The sequence below is a fragment of the Bombus affinis genome, chromosome 10 (genome assembly GCF_024516045.1).
Source record: "Bombus affinis isolate iyBomAffi1 chromosome 10, iyBomAffi1.2, whole genome shotgun sequence".
Taxonomy (NCBI): domain Eukaryota; kingdom Metazoa; phylum Arthropoda; class Insecta; order Hymenoptera; family Apidae; genus Bombus; species Bombus affinis.
In genome coordinates this window covers 4362379-4387032 of record NC_066353.1, presented here as the reverse complement: position 1 = coordinate 4387032, position 24654 = coordinate 4362379, and the positions used below count along the sequence as shown (strand labels likewise).

Genomic DNA, 24654 nt, shown 5'->3' with positions numbered 1-24654 from the left:
CAATTGCAAAAATGATTTATGGAAATTCAATGTAAAGCTTTTAACTGGTTCGAGGGAAATTTTTTTAAAATGTTCGTTGCGAGAATAATACAAAACTTAGTTAAAAATCATTGAAAAATATCTGCTTGGTTTTACGTGAAAACAGTAACTTGGGTACATTACAATGCATGAACTTTTTTTCGCTCTAATGGAAAAGCGTTAAATTTGTTATATTTTCGCTTCGTTTATACAATCATCGTGTTTATTCGACCACTCGCGGAGAGACACGATCACGAGAAAGCACGTCAACGTCGTAAATTCCCGTTACGATTAGATAATCAAGGCCACGAAATGATCGATCCCCTTATTTCTGTTAGGATAATAGGGTAGTTCAATTGAGTTTACACTGAATTAACAGGTATCAATTAATGTTTATTCCAACAACTTTGTAAAGACGATAGTTACGCTGGTGCGTATGTACAAGTTAAGTAAATGATTGATCTAAGGGTAGAAACCCGGTAAAGATATGTTGACTATTCTAACGATGAAGAATAAGTGAAGTTTAGTGACGATGCTGAGGCGGAGGAAAGCTAATGGTGGGTGTGTCTAACGCACGGCACTATCGGATTTGTTGATGACAATTTTGGTTAGGAAAGTAAGAGCAGTAGACATTGTTTCTGATTGGATAATAAGAAGGTTGGTGGACTAGGAAGGGTCTTAGCCGCCGATAGAAAGTTGCTAGTGGGAAGCATCGTACGTGAGAAAAACTACCTTTCTCGTGTCTTGCCGTAGTAAACAATAAATGTAAAGAACACTTGAAATAAAAGATATTTGTTCGATCTGAAGGACCTTAGCTAGAAAATTCTTGAGATTTATGGTGGATCCTTAAGGCTATTGAGGGTACGCAGTAAGGATGTGCAGATATCTGGTTGCCATCTTGCCCGCGGTGTGTGGCCTGGTTTAGGTAAAGAGTCATCCGACGTAACACATCGGTAGTCTTTAAACGATACCCAAAATAACGACTTAACATCGTGTTTCGCTTCAAATGGTTCTGATAGAGTGTCAATGCAATTAAGACTTGTTATTGTCGCAGAGAGAGCGGTGACTTCGAAACAAATCAGCCGAATATTCTTTAACAAGACGATTCATTAAAAAACCGGCAACAGAGCGAGAGAGTTCAAAAGTTTTTGCAAGTTTAGCCAGGCGAGAGCAGTCCACGTCCAATAGCAAAGTTTGGAAATGCCGCTACTGATCTTCCATCTGTCCTTCTTTTTCCCTCTGTATATATTTCTCTCCTTTCACCCTCTTTCTCCCTCTCGCGAGGAAAGTAAGACGCCGACCCATCCTATGACAGAAGGGTGGCTTACCCAGTTTCCCGAGCGATCCTTAATGCGAACTTCATTAAAGATTTCTACCCAGCAGTTGGATCCTCTTGAACTTCTATTCATATAGATCTAAGGCTCGTTCAGCGATTTATCGTGCAAACATTTGTCTCATTTTGAAAATGCACCATCTCCGAGGCGTTTTATAATCACCGATTCTAATGAAATTCCATCTCGAAGAAGACGAAGGAGCTTATCCCCTTGGGTCGGGCTAATGTTCACCACCTCTTGGCACGTCGTCTAGAAAACCAGGTCGACGATAACTGCATGCAAATCGATCGTCATGTTTTTGCCTTACCCTCTGAAACTCACAGAAATCTCTAAACCGTCGCTTTTCCATTTTTCCCACCATCAATTTGTTGTCTGTCCGTTTGGAAAACAAAGTCGATCGATCGATTTTCAACCCGCACTCGAGGATACTGGGCTGGCGAAAGGGGAATGATAAAAAGTTGCTGCTCTTTATTACGACCAAGTCAAAGGACGATGAAAGGCTGAAAAAGTTTCTCGGCTCGACTTTCTCGTTAACCTAATTTCGACAATTTCAATCATGTTCCCAGATTGCATGCATAAGGGCGCAAGGCGCCGGTTTCTTTGATTCGCGAATTATTAAACCGGCTGTGACATTCGCCGACGTCGTCGGGCTGATTTTTAAACATGCATAACGCGACCGTGTAGTCGAGCGAAGAACTGAAGTAAAGACGCGCAAGGATATTCGAGGGAATTTTCGTCCTCGACAAGTTCTCTTTTGTACCGCGTGGCGTAGCCATTGTTTTGCTGTGTAGTCTTTGTATAGCATGTTTGGTTAGGAACTTTGTCTTCTTTGGAATAATTAACTATTGGTGAGTATACTGATTGGTTTGTACCTTGTAGGATCTCGCACTACATACTCGTAGTCTAATGCCTTTTCAAAGTTGTTAAATATAATTTTCTACATCGCAAACATAGAAGGATTGTGTGTTGAAAGATATCTCATTGATTCATATCAATAATGTTAATATGTCACTACGATATAATTGGGATACTAGTCAATAAATAATATCTTCATTTTTCCAAAGTGTTTCGAGGTTATAAAAGAAATATTTGTGCGTTCAGGTGCCGTGTGTTATGTACTCCTTCCTCATTCGTTTTTTAAGTATTACTAAATAACTCCGTTTCATGTATCATTACCTACAGTCGTTAATTTATAGTCAGTTATTGTGGTGCTCTTCCTCATAGCGGGAAATCGTAATGGTGCACGCACGATACTCTATATTCTCCACTACAGTTACGAAGAGAAACCCCCGTCGCTTTGAAGTCGCTCGTCGGCCCCCTATTTTCTTCCTACGGTGCGATTGTTAGCGGAATTCTTTACAACCCTCCTGTTTGTAAATCTTCGCGCGAGGGTCGTCCCGCTCTTCCCAATCTTCCTCGTTCCTTAACAAACGGAACATAACTGTGTATGGTTGATCACGAAACGTTTCGTTTTATTTTTAATACGATCAAAGCGCGGTAACAAAATATTTAATACATATTTAATTGTTTCTTCTTGAATGTTATCGGACAGAGAATAATATATGAGGATGTATATGGATTATATATTTCGTGGATTTTCTTTCGCAAATATTTTCGATATGAAGGATTTTACTGTCATTTCTAAATATTCTATTTATTCGTAATATTGAGATATTGAAATATATATTGTCGAAAGCAAAATGTATCTTCCAGTTGGATTGTAATGCTAGAATACGCGAGTCTCTCCTTTCTCGACGATTTTGTCGCATTTCTGGCTCTTTTCTTCCGTCCTATGGTTCTTATGCTCAATCTTGAGCAAACTTTCAGCCCTGCTCACCTCCATTCGACCCCCCTCATCGTTGTCGACCTTCCGTCTGGCCTGTTATCGAACGACACGAACTTCTCGGTGAACTTTATAAGCGGGGTCATTCTGGATAACAAATTTCCATGGTTTCCGCCATGCCTCTCTTTTCTTTATTCTCCCCTCCCGCTCGCCACTCTTTTGTTCCGTCCGCCTTCCCACTCCTGAGATCCTTATAATTCTATTTTCGGTTAGCCTGTAATCGAGCAAAAAAATTGCGAACTTCGCCCTCGTGTTTAAAAGAGCCATTCCTATTCAACTTTTCCATTCTCAAACGGGCCTTTCTTATCTTCGCTTCATTTTTCCTGTCAGCGGTCCTTAAACATTTCTTTTTAATAATTGTCTCGTTGTCTAAGGAAGCATTACAAGAATTGAGAAACATAAATTTACAATCAATTCCTTGGCAGCGTAATAAAATGTTAAACGATTTAGTAAATACGTGTCTCTATTCTCAAGATTTACTGCATTTTTGGAAGAAGAAAAGAGTATCTACAAGAAATAAGCACTTTCAACTTTTTATTTGAGATAAATGTAAATAATTTCGCTATGTACGATAGCGTTTAAAGTGAGGAAGTTATGGTATTATATTTAACAGCTGGTTCAAACTTGCTACTGTGAAATGCTTAAGATACAGATCCGAACAAGTGACGTAAATCTCAACTAAAGTCAACCTTGCTCGAATCCACGATGATAATAAAGTTTTCATCACCGTTCGACAGCGAATCGTAGGATTTTAATTTTCCGATATCATCCCACCCGCTGGAATATCCTGCTCGATCGTTCCGTCAATTATAATCGAGTTGAAAAGTCCTGGAACCTTTCGAAGGGACCAAAAGCGAACCACGATTCTTCAAGGTAGCTCCGCTGTGCTCTGGCATCGAGCCGATTACCACGTCAATTCCTCGCAGATTTAGTTTCCACAGGCTTAATTACATATCGGTAAGCCGATCGCCGGCTAACGATGTTTACCGGCACTCAGCGAACTTTGAAACTGCAAGCTCGGCCGACCGGAAGTCGAGGATCACGGTCGTGCGAGCAGCATCGGGGAAATATGCTCTTTAACCGGTAACAGTTCCGATTCACGAGCACGAGACTCCCTTTTCTGTTTCTATCGCGACCACCCTCGTTCATTTTCTAACTCGCTGTTCCGTTTATTCTCCATCCGCCTTTCATATTTCTCGTTCTTGTCATGAATATTTCGCTTCCGCCGCGTGATGTCGCCATGAAAGCCCATCAAATGTGATTTAAAACGTTGTTAACCTATGGCACGCTGTTCAAGTGGACGTCGTTGTTTCAGATCTTTTCCCCATTCTTTTTCTACCCTTGTCTGATACACAGACATGAGTCTTTCGTTCGGTTTACGTCGATTAGATTCGATTCGATGCGTTTCCTCTGCAACGCAGGCCGTTCGATCAAAGGGTGCCATTTCTCTCTCTTTTCGTTTATCCTCAAGAGTCAAAGGAGAACAAGAAACAGGGAAAACAGACGATATAGCCCCTATACAGGAGTTCGCGTGGAGTCATGTTTAATATTTAAACGCCCTAGAACGGTATCCTAAATATTTAGATTTCCAGCTCCTTTTTCTCGGCAAGCCAAACTGGCATTTTACCTTCAGCGCTATTTTTCCTCTTTCACGCTCTCTCCGTCTTTTCCATTCTCTTCGTCCCTCATGATACCGTTCGTGGTTCGTAATGAAATTGCTAGGTAGAGAGTCTCTCTTCTCTTTTACACGTCTACCTTTTCTTTTTCTTTCTCTCTTGCCTGGTCTCTTTCTCTTTCTGTCGCTCTTTTTCACCCTTTTCTATCTTCCTCCTCGCTCAGGTTTATCAAGTCTGTTTATTTTTGTGTCATAGTCACGGCAGAGAACCTGCCTTAATGTTGTTCCTCTTTTGTTCTTTTAGAATCTGACGAAAGTAGCGTTGCTTTCGTAATATCCTTTCGCAGAAACCATGTTTTCGGCGGGAACGCGGTTCCTTTAATTTGCATTGCCGAGGAACCGCTAAACCCTCGATTAGCCTTCCGCCAGACGCGACTTCGTGCTCTTTGAAGTGCCCGCGAACGTTCGAAATGACGAAAGTAATGACGTTGCTTTTAACCAGCTACCACTTAGAGATCTCTCCAAGGTATCTTGTTTAAGAATTTAAAAATAACGAATCTTTTTACGTCTAATTTTCTCAATCCTTTCGCTTCTCTGAAAAATCCACGTCAAAGTATGTATCCTCCTCTTACAGCTATTTTTTTTATTCGATTTTCTGCAAACAAGAGTCGTGCCAGAATATTAGGAATTCACAACTTGATATCAATTTTACCTGTACAGACACGTCTGTCTCCAGTAGTTCATCGAATACAACAGAATGTATATATTTTGTTGTTTGTATTACGACGTCCGTGCTAATCGACTGTTAGAATATGTATACTGATCGAATTGTCAAAGACATATATTGATGGAAAGCTAAAATATGTATGTTCCGCTCAGATTTTTCCAGCTCTCAAATTTGTTCAGGGTATACGCTAATTGATTGTCAAAAATTACTTTTCCAATCAATAGCATCCTGTATGTCACAACCACCCTTACATGCGACCTTGACACGCTTTCTCCTGGTAAGGGTGGGATAATATCCGAACTGATGTGAGACGTTCGATTTTCCGAAAAGGTTGCGGTACCTCTTCAGGTCATAAACTTCGTCAACTTGTATCGACATAATATAATTTCAAAATATTCTTCGGAGATACCGAGTTTATAACAGGCCCCTAAAGTATAATAACCACTAAAAATTCTAAATGCAATTCTTCATACTTCCCTGATAAGCTCTAAGATTTCAACTCAAAAGTATCAACTCAGAATTACCAACGAACACCTCACGTGATTCCTTAAGTGTTCCGCAATCATTCGCAAGAAACGATAGACGCCGAATTTTTTCGTTATCTTGTAATATTGTATTATTCAAATCTACAGCAGTGATTCGTAGTGCTATTTGCTCGTTCCTGAAAATCTACGACTTAGCAATCTGAGATGTTAACACATCGATTTGTAATCTACCTTATGACGTATATTGTAGAGTGTAATACAAAATAATCCTAATGGAGATAAAAATCTACAATTAACACTGTTGTAGAGGAACACTGATGACATTCGACCCCTCACGGCCCCAACAGCGTTGAACGCAGCAATGTTATCTATAATAGTGCTAATTGTAAACAGTATTGGCTATAACAATCCAAATCACGAGAGTCTGAAGACTTTACGATTAAAATTATTCTAATCAGAGAAATTCAAAAGTCGTCTTGTGTCATTGGCTTTAGGACTTTCTGCCATGATTTCTCGTCGTTTTCCGCTCCATGACGAATTAATGTCGAATTACAAGCAACTAAGAGTCCTTCTAGGTAAACGATAGTTGAAGGTGACACAATGTTCGATGTGGAACGGATGAGAAGATTAGAAGCGGAAGGACAGGGAAAAAGCTTTGTGATAGTTCGAGATCTTGTATATTTCACGCAGATTGTCGTGCATAGATTAAGGAATTACATAGGTTATAGGATTATATATATCTCTATACCGAAATAGCTATATAACTACCTGTAAATCTATATATATATATATGTGTGTGTGTGTATACCAATATATATATATACCAATATATAGCTATATATACCTATACATGTACGTAACTATATCTACTTGCGTATCTATATATCTACGTATCTATGTATCCATATATCTATACATATATTTATACCTACAAACCTATATATATATATATATATATATATATATATATATATATATATAGTTATTGTATATATTACAATATTCCGAAATGTTGTATCGTTGCCCTCGGGAATTCCATTACTAGTACTAGTACTTTAGTACTTTGGTACTTCATGTACTAAAGGAATATACTCAGAATTATGCGAAACTTGCTATGTCTCTATATATCATGACAAAATAGTTCAGGGACGAACGTCGTTTTTAATTATAAGATCCGGAGCAATGGACACTGATTGTGCTTAAGGTTTGTGGATTGATCAATGGCGATTTTCAGAAGAATAATCGTTCTCTTGTTTGTATTAATTGTATTGTTTGTATTAATAGTAAATAATAGCAAATTGTAATAATAGTAAAAACAGTATAGAAGATGCGGGTATTAAGCGGGAATAATGAAAAGAGGAGGATAATGTTCTCGGCAATGATAGAATTTATTTATGAATTACGAATTGTTTATGAAAGACGTGAACGTTTTTTTGTGGTGTAGTAACGTAGTAATTTATCTAGTAGTATACCTGCGTAATAACTTATCTAGTAAAGTAGTAACATAAGGCGAGCATAAGAATACGTGACATTATGAAAAAATATACTTACGAATACGTGACTTCAACAAAGAACGTAGTAGGTACCTAATACATAAACATAGTGACGCATAGTGCTATAAAAACGCACATTAATACGTGGAATACAAGATCGATGACTTTCACCACTCATAAATTAATACATTCATCGACACGTCGTGTTTACACCTACTAGTTCCTTGCTTTACTTCATGGATCAATATTCCTTACTTCGTATCATCATCAATTACCATGTTAATCTTGCCGATCTTTTCCCTATCTCTTTTATCTTTACAAAATTCTTTAAATTCTATGTGATGTGGTTCGTTACCGAGATGTGTTCGATATTTCTCGTGGCAGTGAAAGAGAGAAAAACGAGTCGCAAGCTTCGTGACAACATAACGCTGTGTTTGCTTTATATAATTACAGGCCGATTCTGAAACATGTAAATGCAACGAGTCGTTATCGCGTCGCGATGAATGCAGCGCTTGGAAGGTTACAGGAGTACGCTTGCACAACGTTTTACATACGTACACGAGCAACGCTGATTCGACTCGCGCAGTTGAATTCGAAACGCTATTTAATATTTAACAGTCTATTATGAATCAATCGGATAGCAGAGATCGCCCATGTAATCCCGTATTCTATCCGGCAGATATACAGCGTGATACGCACGTTGATTAGAGCCGATTACGTCGTTCCCCGGCGGTACTTCGAATTTCTATCGGCATTCCTTCGTGGATTCCTTTCGTCCCTCAATTCCAAGCTGCAAAATCGGCCCACAAGTACCGAATCGATTCACCCCACTGTATTTAATTGCTTATCCAATCAGGAAAGTGATTTATGTACCACAGTATTATTCATTATAATGTATTGTTTATCTCTTTCTTTTTCTCTTCTTCTTTTTTTACTGATGATGGATGGAATGTAATTACGTTATCCGTTGGGTAGAAACAAAAAAATGTTTGCACAACGTAGGAAACGTATTTTTTAAATACATTTTATAAATGTTTTAACGGCGATTATCAACTTTATCCGTTACGCTGTCCCCGATAGGAATCCATTAATCAGAAATCAATTCCGACCGCGTCCGTTAGCTTGTTTGTGGCGTCTGTTTGTTGTAAGCCAATCATTCTACAAATTGTCCTCGAGTGCTGAATGGTTTCGGTATAATTGACCAGAAGTCTCTCAATTTTCATTCGATACAATCCCCACCGAATATCGATCACGTAAACCTAATCTAACCAAAGTTTCCCAATGATACTGGAACTATCAACTTCTACTGTCAGAAATTTTGCGAGCACTGTAAGTAATTCTACGAAGCTTCTCTAAAAAAAGAGCTATGGATTATCTGATTTATCTACTCTGGTAGTCTTTGTAGCCTTCATGTTAAAAAAAAAATTAAATTCCGAGTAAATACCGCGCGAAACATCAAATTCTCCGAACTATCTGCGCAATCCATGTGAAAATATAGCTGGCAAACGCGAAGCGTCCTATGGCAGAGCTGTTTGTTACGCCGCTGGTAAAAGCGAAAACCCATCGATGACAGACGCATAAAGGATTACACGACGAGGATAATTAAGTCATACAGTCAACATAGATACGTTAGAAATGTTAGACGTGATTGATCCATGCATTCGATCAATTGTAAATATAGCTGAGATTTGTAGCTGGACGTGAGTCACTATATACAATGTGGAAAGCGTGCCACCATGCTCGTTTCATTCGGCTTTTAGTTCCCTTGGAAGGTCTTGGCGTGTCCGCGCCGGTGACAGGATACGATAATTCCGACAACGACACGTTTCCTCACGCTTGTCGACCGGCGAGCCGCGAGCGAATTCTGCGTTTCGCATTCGGAATTCGCTTTCTCGGTCGACCTGAATTTTCCCACGGATAGGTTTACCAGGAATCTGGGTCTCCGGCCGATAAACTCGTTATTCGCGGTCGACGTGTCTCGTCCTCGGTGAATATCGATCGCATTACCATTAGAGAAGGACCGAGACTGGTTAGCAGTAATTCGGTGACCCGCTCGAACCCGATCCGTTCCGGTACACGCGGAACCATCGCGTTAAACGTCTCAACGATGATATTTCAACGATATTTTGGTGATATTTGAACAGTATTTGGAACATATTTCGATAATATTTTGATGATATTTTGATACTGCTTCCTTCGGATTGATGAAAAGAAAATAAACATAGCCATTATCGTTTATTTTATTTATCTATTTATGTGTGTATTAATCAAGCAAGACGAGATACTGTCTCTCAAATTACTAGATTGCGAATTTCTTTTAGTATTTGTAAAAAGTTTTGAGCTGTGAATGTGCATAGAATGTATACAGTATGCGATAATTTATAAAATATTTACAGTAGAATTTTGATAATTTTATGATCGTTATAATTTTGAATAGGTAAAGCAAATCTATATTTAGTTCCATTTTTTGAACAGCGTTCATAAAAATATAACTTTGAACGAGAAACCTGCACACCACAAATTACTACTCTCTCCTACACTTTCGATATGTGGATAATATTTTTGACGATATTTCAACAATATAATAAGATAGGATTATTTAAGTCACACAAGCTTCAACTTCAATCTTGGGCTTTGCACTGAATAATCAAATTTATTGTTGCGTATTATAAGACACCTTTGTTTGTTAAACTTTTTATTAACCGGGGCAGAAGTAATTAATCATTTAGATTATACTATCGTTCATTTATTACCATATATCACGTTCCAAAAGTAGTCTATGTCATGTATGGACCTGTGACCAGTTTAGTATGGTTTTTTTTTTTAGTATGATGGGACATTATCCCACATTCCGTTTTAGCTTCGTTCCCTCTACACATTTATGTATGCCACTATTGATTTTGATGAATTTATTATGATAAAGCAAAACACTTCACAAAGGGCGTATTGACGATATTCTATCTATCGAAGCGGAACGTTGAATTATCGATTAATTGATGCAAATTAATTATTGAGCGACTTTTCGACCAGTGCGAATCATGTACTGCATGGTCTCTGAATTGTAATGTTTACAATATGATCGAAATATTGTTTCGGTGATTGATTAATATTTTAAAAATCGAGAAATACATGTTGAAGGTACAATTTATTATACAATGGAAAATTTTTGCCTCATTGGAAAGACAACCTAGTTCACCAATCTCACAAAGTGAGGACTAATAATAGTTGGAATAAGAGTTGGAACGCCGAATTAACGATTAATTGATGCAAATTAATTATTGAACATTTTCCGCTCGGTGTTGATCGTGTATTACACAATTCTCCAATTGCGATGCCTATATTCTCGTGATATTCTCATTATTATGTTGTTAATGACTGATTAACATTTCAACGATTATAAGTTTATCAAGAAGATATAATTTGCAATAATACTCATATATTAAACAAGTTTCACGTTGAAAGCATAATCTATAATAATATTAGCGTATTCAGAAAATGTATGCATCATTGAAAAAACAATTTAACTTACCAGTTACGTGGTCTTAAATTATCTGTTTCTGTCAATAAGGTGCCGGTATTTACTTCCTATTAGAATGAAGAATCCCTCGTGTGTCATCCAGTTGGGCAGAGTTACTGCCTATTTTCAAAGCTTACTTTCTAAGTTTTAATTGGCCTTCTTACTTGCATTTCTTTCGTTACGTTTGTATTCGACCAAGAAAATAGCACAATTTTCCCATTTGTTTAACGTTGCCTGTCACACGAATTAATTGTAGTTTCTTGGCTTGTCAAGCGTATAAATGGTTCTCATTTTATATTTTGGACTAATTTACAATTTCCTTCTTAATGGTAAGTTTGATTTTAGTAGAAATAGAAGCGAAAATGAAAGAATGAAAGGTGTACAAAATTCTATTGAAGAGATCTAACTTTTTTCTCGAAATTGTTATTGACATATTACCGTTAAATGATATCGTTTAATTTTCAGGACAGCAGTGAAAACCTCAACCGTGACTATGAATTCACCGTTGAATTTCACGTTCATTCTTTATTTCTTTATTCACGTTCGAACGATACAAATAACACGAACAATTAAACCCGATACGTTTATATCCTTTTTTTTATGTATGGTTCGTACGTACAAACGCATGGAAAATAACGGGGGAATTTTTCACGGAACAGATGAAACCGAATTGAAAAGGCAAGGCTCGCTCGCGTTTTAGCGCAAATTGCAACGCAATTGCATTCAATGGCGTGGGAGTTAATTTTAACGAATCCCTGTTTTTAACGCGATGTTCAAATTCCGCGTCGCTATTAATTAAAGCGGATATTTTTAATTCCGGTTGCTTGCTTCTGACAGAAGCCGCCGGCGTACCAGTCGCGACTACATTTAAAAATCCGTCTTTTTTCTTTATGTCTTTCCCTTTCGAAAGTCGTTTGATTTATGTTAAAGCGGCGTGAAATCGAGAACGTTCTATTATACATAATTTTGTGCTACGTAGAACGCATCGTATGTACAAAGGCAATGTCCATTGATTAATAATTTCGCATATATTTAAATGCAAATACTTGTGATCTTGGTGTATCAATGCATTTGGTACAAAACAATTTTCACTGGAGATTAGAATTATTGCATTAATGCGGCATTCAATGCTAAAAGCACGTTACTTTACCACTATACACGTTTATGTTTTATCGTTTAGTTAACCTTGAATGAATACTCATAATATTCATAAATATTCATTTATAGTGATACTTCGTTTCAATATGTCATGTACGTTGTATAAAGTTGGCATGGTACTATCATGGTTATATTGATAAAATTTGAATCTTGTAATACCAAATGTTATAAACTTATTTAAATAGTCGATTATCTGTTGTATTAATAAATCATGATATTTAGTGAGCCTATGTTTAGAACTAATTATATGTTCAAGGCAACTATTTATGCTGTATGTATTCTAATTTTTTACTAAATATGTATTTGCAATAAATTTCTTTTAACTTGTACTTATGTGTTTGACTAATAATGTTTCACGAAGTTTCGTATAACACACATAACATATTCGTAAAATTTCGTAGTATGTTTAGTGTTCAAACATTTTCGTATTTCTCAATATTTTTTTATATTTCCTGGAACAGTTTTTCACTGGTGTTTAACTACTCGCGTATAATTTGTTTAATTCGTCATCCTATTTGTGGCTGTCCTGTCCACGCGTTTGTGAAACAAGGTTCGAGTCTAGGAGTTTAGGCACCCTGCATCGAATCTACCTGCAAATGGTCGAGTCATTCAAAGTACAAGAGAAGGGATCGTTTATAATGTAGTATTCAGTTGAATGGCAAACTTGTGACCGCTAATTTAAAATCTGTTTTCACCCCACAATATGGTTAAACACAAGGCAGTTAAACTCACTTATCGCAGAAAAATAGAATAATTATAGCGTAAAACACCTGGCGCTTGTTCTAAAATATCATAATACAATTTTAGATTTTTAACACAGTTAATTCAACGTCTCTATATATAGTTTCAGGCAAAATTGCAAAATTTCAGCTTTCAAAGATAAAATAGAATTTTTTAGTTTATACCAAATGTATATATCGCTTTGTAAATTTCAGGGATAGAATTCACTGCTATTTTCCATAAAACAGTCTTCTGCGTTTATTATTATAGAGAATTTATTATATATTTCCAATTCATGAAAATGTATCGCGGTAGAGAATATTATATGTTATAACTTAATTTAACAGGAAAATAAAAGGATGATACTTTTAAGAATTGAAATACGAGATTAAATATAAATTCTCCATCTTTTAACATTATACACCATTGTGATCTTCAGCTCGCCAAATGCTTATTATCCTTCGAAAAGTATGATTTTGTAAGGTAAATTTATTTTTGTAGTACATTAAAAGCCATTAAAATAACGCGAAAATATTACGTAAACGCAATATTACTAGGTACGATTTACATACTCTTTTGTTAAAGTAACAAAAGTTAAAGTAAGCACTAAACATATTATAACAATAGATACTCTGCAAAAGTGCATTACATAAGTCATAAATTCAAATAAAATTTGCGTAATTTAAAAACAGTAGGTTATTAACGTTGTAACTACGTCGATTCTTCCAAATTTTGTAAAATCTTTTGTATCTAGATGGAACCACAAGTATGTAGCGGTTAAACCGTTGGTATTTCTTTTTCTAACCACAACATTAAAAAGCAGAATTCAACCATGTAAATGAGACAAAAAAAATTATGAACGAAATGTTGCTTTTATTCAAAGATGATTCTTAAGTCTCATCTGTCCCCCATTTTTGCAACTTTTAATGTGTCCTTGTGTATCTAATTGACACAATGATACGTCGATGAAATGAAAAAACAAGCAATTAATCGTCGTTCGCATGTATTCGCACTAGTTTTCCTTCGAACGTATCGGACTTCATTCGCACTTATTTGACTTTGCATAGCTTCAAACTTCTTACCATTCTTAGCTGTGTGTCACAACGAAGAAAAGAACGAAGTGAAGATATAGCGACCTTCTTCTCTTCTTCATATTTACACCACATTTTGATAGTCGAAGCTATGTAAAACTATAGCAGTTGCAAAACTGTATTTTGAACAAGTTGTACAACGAATGAATAATTGTCGTGCAACAATTATAAAGTAATGAACTAGCTGTCAATGGACTTGATAAGAATAATATGTATTACATACTCTCCTTTCTGTAACAAACGTTAACACATCTTTCTGTCGCGTATTTTGTCATTGACAATAGTAAAAAAGTATATATATATTTTTTTTTATTATAATATATATTTTTTATTATATATATATTGCACGTCGAAAAAATAAAAATTACAAAGTCACAGATCAATTTTTCTATAAATGGCAGGATAATATCATGTATTACGCGAAAAATGTGTCAAATTGACACATAGTACGGATGAGAATTAATGAGTTAAACATATCTATATAAAGATACCACTTTTCGTTCCCCACGCATTATCGTTTTTATCAGGGAGAGCGGAATGAAGGCGGGCCAATCAGTTCCGGCCAGGAATCGATAATCCTGGTCCATTGAACCGGCGTTTAACCCGTTCGTGTGGATCGCGTTACTAATAATCCTTTTCAAGAACTAATACATAGGCCGTGACGCGGATGCCGCTTCCAAATTAACAAGATCATCCTTGTTCGGCCATAAATCCGTGAACAGCCGTTGCACGATAGAGCCAGGGAGGCAGCAGAGGCTAGATGGTCGAAGCGTATGTCGTGCGTGTGTCCTCTCCTAGTACGTACAGTGTATAGTATCGTACACGCTCTGCAAGCTCTAAGTAATTACGTTAGCCGGCGAATTAATTAACCGGCAGGCGACGGTTATCGATGCCCGCTCGAAGGCGCTGAACAGCCGAGGGCAACTATTGATCGATACTCGCCGATCGGAAGGAGGACACGCCGGAAGCGTCTTCGATAAACCCGAAGGATTATCGATCCGCGATCCTTCGTTGTCATTGGCCGCCCGCGCATCATCCTTTACTATCTGCCTAATTATCGATGGTAATTATGTCCTTCGATGATCGACACCTTTTGATCGATCTACCAGATGACCGGCCGTGTTAATATTAATACATTGTTGATAATAGACATTGAATCTAGTTTGGTATGATCGATCAATGTAACAGCAGTCTGGAGTGTTCAGTTGTTAGTCCGTTTTGTTACCAATTCAAGCGACAATGATGATTAGAGAAGATCTTTGAATTTCCAGGTAATCGACCTAATTACACTCGAAAAATAGTGCTTCCTACGCAAACAGAGCGTGGGAGATTATCTCTTGCAACAGAGAGCGAAAGCAGGACTGGTAACAACGCTAGAATCTACCGTTTTCTGTCAGCTGTTGCGCTTAAGCGTCGGTTAATTTCTCTAGTTTTAAACGATTATCTAACTTCCTGCTCTAGTCTTCCAGTTAAGTTATCTCGAATGCTATCACGTTCGACAATCTCGTGGCTCCTTTCAACCAGTTCCGATAACGAAAATATTCAACTATCAATCTCGATTCTCGTGTTTCAAACAATGTTGACGTCTCCACCGATTACAAACGGAGAAATTGGTTTCGAATATCGATAAAATGAAATTCAGAGAAGCAGTGGTTCAGGTGAGGTTTCGTGATCTATCGACTGTTGGAAGTGGCACAGTCTCTATCTCGAATCTGGAAGACGGAGTTCCCAGAGTGTAATGGTGAAGGCTGCATCCGGTTTGAAAGCAAAAGGTCCTCTCTCTGTTTCCTCGGGGCAAAGAAAATAAAAATGGTCCGCTGCAACAGCGAGGAAAGTACCGACCGGATGCGAAGCCGAGGCATCGATCCTTGCCATCCCCGTTTTAGAGATAAGACCATCTTCCATCGTCTTCCCCAAGAATTGCATCCGCGGGAGCGTATTACTTCTTGCATTTACGATCGTGGACCATCCCTACGTGATATTAGTCGGAAAGTTCATCTTACCGTGAAACACTGAGATCACTGACTCGAAATTTGATCACAATCGTGTATTTGCTCCAACAGATCGCCTTACTAATTCTGGTTTATTTAACTCTCTGGGACGTTTTGCTTTTTCTATATCGATTATGTAAGTAATATCTGATTGACATAATCACACAGTGGATTTTTATATAGTATACGTGCATATATTTAATCAAGGTGATTTATAATGAGCAACTAACTTTATTCAGAATCTGTTACTTTCCTTTAAAATATAATTTATGCATTGAAAAATTGTATATGTGGAGTGGAGGATGTCTGTAATCTCTTAAATGTTAAATTTATGTTTCCAGGAATTTTTGTATCAGTTTGTCATTTAATAGCTAAATCACGCGAATACTTCGAATATTTATGGCAACTAATAATAAAGTTTCCATATTCTTATCATAAATCTTCTGAATATTCAATACATGTGATTTATAGCGACTTTTTCTTTCGTAATATATTCAGTAATTCATGATAGAAAAAAAATTCGATGAACGATACTGATTCATCAAATTTTCTGATGATAGATATAATCTCGTGAAAATATTGTTCAATTTAACATGCAAATAAAATATCGAAATATCCGTGGTACACTAATGACAATGGTATTAGAGATTCGACGAAACGGTTGGTGTCGGCACGAGAACTCGATTATTCGTCTTTTGCCTCGTAGTAAGTTCATCGACTATTGGAATCTCTTTGAAAGATGCCTCCCGTCGAGACAAATACGATTGAAAACGCTATTCCGTTTGATCGATTTTATCTGCTATTATCGGCTAGACACAATCTGGCAGTACGTTGCGGAATTTCTAGTTACAACCATGACCGACTTCGCTCGTTGTCCTTAAAGTAGAGGATCGTTCAGAATGATTGACTGATTGCGATGGTTTCAACGTAGAATTTACGACGCATCTAGTTGTTGCTGCTCGAAATAAAGTAGACGAGCAGACCGAATGAAATATTCCGTTTTACCGTTGACAAGTTTCCAATTTGATTTCGAACGTACCTACCACCACGTCAAACCTGCACGATTTTTGAACTTTAATATCTTTAACGGAATTACCAAAGTTGTCAAAATGATTGATTTCCAATTTTTCACAGAAACTGTAGATTTACAGCAATGTGTTTTTGGTGACTCGAATGATATTTCATATATATTTTTTCATACAACTTTCATTTTGATTTCTTATATAGAAGTTCTATTGTGTGCATTTCCAATCGAAATTTTCTACTTAACTCACTCAAAATGGAGCCATTTTAACTCGTTGATAGTATTAAATATTCTTTTAATATCACATTTTTTCACGGAATTTCCGTGATCATTTGGAACAAGACAAGTGATTAATTAGAAGTGCAAACGGCCAGAATATAGCGAGTACTTTTCCCAACGAAGTTTTCTCAACGGCGATCCTTTTTTTGTGTCGCTCCATTTTAATTGATTTTACCGATTAAATTTTGTCCAGCCGCGGTCCTCGATTGAATCGGGTTGAAATTTAGAGGTAGTCTGAATAATTTCAATCCGGAACTGTCCGCCGTTCTTAATTAGATCCAGTTGGATAGTTTAATTGCTCGATACTAGCCGGAAACCGTCGTTAGAGGTAGCTTTATTTACGATACTTTCGGACCACCTGTTACCAGCTGTGAAACCTCTCGTGTAATCGCGACGGGAAGTTGTCGCGTTCCGAGTGCCGCCGATTAAGAACTATCGTCCGTGCAGCAACGCGAAACTGCCATTCCACATTCAAAGTAAAACAGTGACATATTTCCATATAAGTATATGTAAAAATATGAAACTTCCTTAATTAATTAAAACTTGCTTCACTTTGTCATTTCATTCTAAGGAAAACTTATTTTCAAATTAGAAGTCTAAATATATACATATAATTTATGCAGATATATATATACTAGAAATGTTCTTAAATGTTCTTAAAAATATATCAAAGTCTTTGTTCCTCGTTATTCAATTGAACCATTATTAAAACGGTAACTTCTAAAGCAAAGATCTCCGATAGGAACAACGAATACATTTCTACGGATCTAACACTTACATCAGTTACGATTCGAACACGTTATGGGCTTTTTATATACCCCATTTTTGCATATTTAAGGAACAAACAAATAGTAAAAGACATATTATCGTATCAGTTATATTTCGCTATTTATTCGTATGCACCCTATGCTTCCATCTTTTTTAACTATAGTTTAATCTAATGGACACTTGCCGTTATAGTTCCACTTCGTGATAAACTTAGTAATTAAAATAAATTCTAATCACAATAACAATCGCAGCATTTTTTTACTGTATTCCACATAGAATCTATATTATTTTTCACCGAGAAAATGTCTTATTTCTCTAACACCTGTATTGTTTATTCACTTCAATTCTTCAATTTTCCATCAAAGTGGATGAAACCATGAAGCGTCGCGTTAATTGAAAAGCAATCACAATCCAGTAGATACAGAATGAGCATACGAACACAACTCCTCCGTTCCTGAAAGGCATTGTTTTCTTTCTTGACAAGCAGAATGGCGAGATAAGTCCGTAATACGTTTTTCGAAACGGCGTATTGCACGGCTCGTGTCCCGACGCTGGCCCGGAATCCTTTGGACAAAGAGGAGAACGGAAGGAGTTGGGATAGAAAACTGGAGATGGAGGGAAGCAGACGGGGGTTGGACGAGATATTGCCGGTGCCAAGACTCCGGATGTGTAAGCTCGTGAACCACCGGAGAAAAATACTGCGATGACGGTATACGACTTTATTTCATCCCTTTTTCGTCCATAGCGATACGGTAGTCCCAGCCAGTTTGAAACTATGGATATTTTCATCCGTGTGCTCCCTTGGAAGCGTTTGCTTCCGATCCTCGAGCTTTCATTTCTCGAGGATGCTCGTACATAGAAATCCGAACACGCTACCTTTTCCACTGTGTTATACGTACGATTCGCCTGCGAACTGTTTGTGGATTTGTTCGCACTAAAAAGCGACGATATATTCTTCTTCTTTAGAGGAATTTCAGAAGTCTGATCTGTAAAGAGATTGAGAAGAAATTTTAGTAATATCTCTGAATTTTTACGAACAAATTTGGTAATTTTAATGGTCCTCTGGTACTATCTTCGTAAATTATTTATTAGAACAAAATCTAAAAATACTGTAGCTGTATCTCTATGTTGCATCGAGTGTATCGAAATTATGAACTATGGAAATAATCGCCTATTTGAAATTTATCTTTCTTCCTAAATTTAATTTGATATGTACTTTCTGCAAGGAATTTTTAAAAGAAGAATCCTGAAATGTATATCTTCCGAAAAAACTAGCCTTTCTATATACAGGTACCATTGAATGTAATAAAATTTATTATCAAATGCCAGGTCCATATATCATCGTTCAGCTTTCGTTGCAGGTTTGAAGCGTTGACGAGCGGAAAAAATTGCTTTATTATCTCGAGCGACGACGGTCGCGAACAACGACGAGCCGTTGGAGCTTTTCTTTTTTGTCGAATGAAAAGCGGTCTCATTGGCTGTCAGAGTGAAAGGGAGCCGGCAATTTCGTCGAGGAATTTTTCCCGTGTTCCTCGACAGTCTTGTCACACGTTAGACTTGGGACCCCTCTTCGTCTCCTCGTCTTCTCGTCTCCTCGTCTCCTCGTCTACGCGTCCAGCGTAGGGGATTCGCTGCCTTTTCTCATCCTTGTACTCGCCTTTCATTCCGCCGGCTCTGTCGCCGACTTGGAAACTTTCTCGTTCGTCGACGCGCCGCGTCCACGAATATTCCGAGATTGAAAAGCTTGATCTCATAGTTGGAAGACGAGACATGACTCGGAGGTTTGTCTTCTCTCGCGTAAATCAACGATCCATTTGAGGGATGAAATATTTAAACATGTGAATCAACGTTAATACGTTTGCCATTAAAATGTTAGCGAGAGAACAGTTTTTAAGCGAAAACGGGAATATTTCTACAATTTAAAAGAAATTTTGCCCTCTCTCGCGCGAATCGAGGATCCACTTGAGTGATGAAATATTTATCTAAACGTATGTTTCGATATTGATACATCTACGATTGAAATGTTAATTAAAAGATACTTTCTAAATTATAAAGGGAATATTTTTGCACGAATTTAAGGAGAATCTTTTTTTACGGGATTTTTTGAGAAATTGTTTGTAAATTATATCGTGGTCCTTTGGTCGTGCTAATCGACGATCCATTTAAATGATAAAATATTTATCTAAACACGTAGGTCGTCGTACGCAATTAAAATATCAATGGAAAGATAATTTCTAAGCGGGAAAAAGATTCTGTGGGAATTCTCTAGATAGTTTTTTTGATATATAGGCTGTAGATTATGTTTTAGTCTTGCGTGTAGTCGTCATTGTCATATTTTTCTCAGTTTTAATAAACATTAATAAATATGGGTTTTGCATCGCAAGGCTTCGCATGGATGTTTGTCAGTGTAAATCGCCTTTCCACGAACACGAGGTCAGACGACAAAGTAGACCTCCAGGGAAGAACGCAATCAGTTGCATAACGCGTCGACGGACGCGACCGTTCTATGAATATTGCATAGACGCGCGTGTCCGCCGGACCGTGGATGTCCGATTTAATTGTAAAATATTGCGCCGACATGCTCGCTTTCATTGATATTCTGTCAATCGATGCGTTATCGAGTAACGACTCTCTTGTACCATGGCGGGCTTTCAAGCTCTGTTTTTTTTCTTTTTTATTTTCCGCTGCATCCGTTATCCAAACACGCATCAACGTATCGCGTTTCCTTGCAAATAGCAGCAACGTTTAAAACTTCCTGAATCGTTAAACGCTTTCTTATGGCGGAAAGAGGAACTTTCAAGTAGAAAATACATCGCTGTAAACCCTTTTTAGCTTTGACTTTTTTAACCAGTCACGTTGCGTCGAATATAATTTCCGCCTCGAGGCTGGAAAAAGGCAGACCCATTCGGAATTCCGTTTACGTGCCGATGCAACGATCTCTCTCGCGGGCGAGTGATTCGCGGAACGAGAGGGCGCACCTTCGACACGCCAGTTACGACCTTGCCCCGATTGTAACTGCTCGTGCTTTCAAAGCTCTCTCTAACTCCTTCGCAGACACTCCAGCACGTTCTCATTTCACGCTTCACCGGCACGCCGTACCGATCCCCCCCTTCTGGTGCAGCGTTTCTTCCATTCTTTCGAATTCCGATCGTCTTTCAGACGAATTTCTCTACAGATCGGCCAATCAAGCGAAAACGCGTCGCAGTTGTCGCCCGTTCGTTCCATGATTTCTTCTATCGTCCGTTTTGTCTCCTTGTTTTGTGAAATTGTACGATCTTAGACCTTAAAGAGCCTGGTAAATGACACTACGTTGCTTATACTGTTGCTAAAAAATCGTCGGATACTTCTTAGCTTTAATGAATCTTATGTATTTTGGTGTAAATTGTGAAATTTAAATTGCTCGCGTCTTCGTAAATAAAATTGTTACTATGTAAGAATGTGATCTTTGCAAGAGGTTTTGAATCTTGTTTAACTTTTTCTAACTTGCACTGCAACTTCTAAACACTTGCACTATAATTACATTAAACGCGTAAGTGCAAACTATAAAAACGGTGCAATGTAAATGCATGTGTCGCATTACTTTTTTCTCATAATTGCGAAACACGTTTCTTTCCTATGTGACGGTCGAGGAGATTGATAGAAGAAAATGTCGACTAGCTTAATGAGCTTTGCGTTTGTGATATTAATTATCAACCGTGCCGCATCTTCCATAATCGTTCGATTCAGTGTCATTTAGAAACGTGCATACAATTGATTTACGAATTTCAAGACCACGTGCTCGCTACATAAAAACTGCAAATTAAATTAACGCATGTATTGACTTTTAACTAAAAAGTCTTCAGGGTCCTGATCTTGGACTATTCACTTTTTTTTTATCTCCTTTTTCTTATCACTTTTTCTTTATTTCTTTATATCTTTATTTTATTTATATTATCAGTTGAACTTTACGTAACGTTTTCTATAATATTTTTTTTCAATTACTAACTAATACCGATAACGGCAATTAATTAAATAAAACCTCTATTTTAAAAAATTCGGTAGGTACATTATCATATTAATATTTACTAACATACATCTCTGATAAGTACAAAGTAAGAAACCTATTATCTTAGACTATCTTAGGCTATTGCCTAAGCTTAGAAGCTTACCTATAAACGATCTCGATAACAGTGCTCAAACGAACACAAACATTAGTTTGCAAACTCAATAGCAGTTCAGAATCCGCCATTCCTTTCTCCAAACGGTGTTTCGTTTTCTCGTACATAGTCGTAGGCTAACAAACAAATAACGGAGGCGATACGAAACGTGCGAAAACAAAAGAGGAAAAGTAGAAAACGGGCGTAGCTCGAGCACGAAAACGAAGTGCGTGAAACAGAGAGAGGAGAGGCAGAGAAAGCGAGGGAACTACATCGAGACTACCGAATGCAATATGATTCCCACCTCGACGTCGAGTCCGCGCCTCATGGAATATGCATGACATGCTAATGCGACTTGTACCTAATCTAATTATACAGTTCCACGCGAGCCGCCACCAACCCCTTTGGCCTATCCTATCGTTTCTTCGAGCGTACGTATACGCACACGCGCGGCTCCGTCTTGCTATTGCATCGTCGATGATTCCTTTCGATGCCTCGATCCAGCTTCATGTGCGATTTCCCATGCTCAGTTCGGGACTCTACGTCCAAAGATTGTACCTGCAGATTGCACTGGAACAAACAGATAGCTAAAGAGTAGCTTTGAACGTATTTGGAATACGAGAAATGGAAGCTCTAGTTGTGATTTCTGAAAATTTATTAACATATTATTTATACTAGATCTGCGTCAAAAGAAGTTGATCGTGCTTATTCAAAATGCTTTTCTTGTAAAGTAATGATAATAAAGTAAAATCGACCGTGTAATTTTGTGGATATTAACCTTATGGGAAATTGTTGTGAACGCTTGCGAGCTTTCGTGTTCACACCAATTATTCAAGATCACACGGACTGCTAATAGCACGAATCAAAATTCCATAGCATATGATATTGATAGAAGTTTATCGATACGTAAACGATATAGTGATGTATTCTATAAAAGATAAACTATATGACTTTCATCTGCCCAATTTCACTCCATGAAGTCAGTTTAATACATCCACTTTACACGTTCGGTTTATTGCTGACTCGATACGTGTTCGCGACTCGCAGTTTTAGCGCAATAATTCTTCGATAGCAATCTTTCAAGGTCAGCCGCGAAAAGATCGAAAATCATTGATCTCCCTTTCAAGTCGAAATGTCCACATAAACACAACGCATGCAATTTTTTCAAAACGAAAAATATTCTGTCTGTTCTTTAGCACATATACTATACCATCTAAACAATCCTCTTTCTCAAACTTGTTATCTTCCACTTTCACTCTCGAGTCCTTTTTCTTAACTTCCTCCGCAACTTCCTACCTTCCCGAGCAAAATGCCTTAGCCGAATAGTATCAAAAGTAAATGATTGGTTTCGTCGCTCGGTAAACCTTGTAATTTATACTAGAGTAGAAAGAAAGCATTCAGAATTTATATTGCGGTTTTAAACAACGCGGTTCGTACGTCCAGAACGTTTCGATCGCGACTATACTGAGCTAATTGTCCGATAATCGAAGCCGAAATCTTCAATTTTTAGCTTCGACAATTTCTTTGTTTCTGCTCCGCCACCCATTCGCCCGGTTGAATCCGCCGTGGGTTATGGAGTTCTTGCTTTATTTTCCCATCGATACGAGGATCCCCGTGGCGTGATGGCCTCGTGGATGGCTCATTTTGCTCGTTTCAATGTTTCGACGTGACAGGAATCCGTGGCTACACGGGATCCCGATATAAAAATAATTCATCGCTGGATATTATTTATCGTCGGACGCTCGCTCTGCCTTCGTGATTTTCAACTCGGGGATAATTCTCAATTGTCGTGAGAACGGGACGGTAATTCGCACTGGACGGTTTGTTCGTTCTTTTACCTTGTTGCTTAATTTTATGCAGCAGAGGATATACAAGTATCAAGATTTATTGCTCAGCCCCTTTGCTTTGCGATTTATTTCGGAACAAACCTGTTTTGATTATCCAATTCTGTTGCAACTGTGTACACGCAATTGGTATGAGGAAAACTACAATATTTTAGTTCGCGTTAGATTTATCTATATAAATATCAAAACTAAGTTGTTTTTGATAGATTTATGAAGCAGATTTGTTAGATTTATATAAATAAATTTTCAAATGTCGTTCCTGTTTTACGTATCGTGACCATCGCAATGTAGTCTGTCAAAGACAGATCGTTTCTACTTAATCTCTTTCTTTACGATTTGCTTTAACTACACCTCTTAAAATTAATTTACTTTGATTTACTTTAATTTACTTTGAAAACTCTGCAATTAATACGAAAATCATCGAAATACTATACGAAACTCTATTGATCTATTGATTTTCAATTTCATAAACTCAGTGGAAACGTAAAATCAAAATGAAGGCTCAGTTCGAATACGATTCTTGTTTGTAACTCGAATATAGTCTGCCACGACTATAACTATATCACAAGAGAGGGGTTTAAACGATTAATACGACTAAAACTTTTACTTAT

At 37.5% G+C, this 24654-nt stretch overlaps 1 protein-coding gene and 1 long non-coding RNA gene across 7 annotated transcripts in view; one reads left to right on the top strand and one right to left on the bottom strand.

Annotated features, from left to right (window-relative positions):
* Positions 1 to 24654, top strand: part of LOC126921455 (mucin-5AC-like) — a 331161-nt gene that overhangs the window by 248412 nt on the left and 58095 nt on the right. The gene's annotated exons all lie outside the window — the stretch shown is intronic.
* Positions 18159 to 24443, bottom strand: LOC126921491 (uncharacterized). The gene is made up of 2 exons (XR_007712354.1): positions 22212 to 24443; positions 18159 to 19049 (listed from the first exon to the last, which is right to left on the bottom strand). It is a non-coding gene; the product is annotated as an uncharacterized LOC126921491 (long non-coding RNA).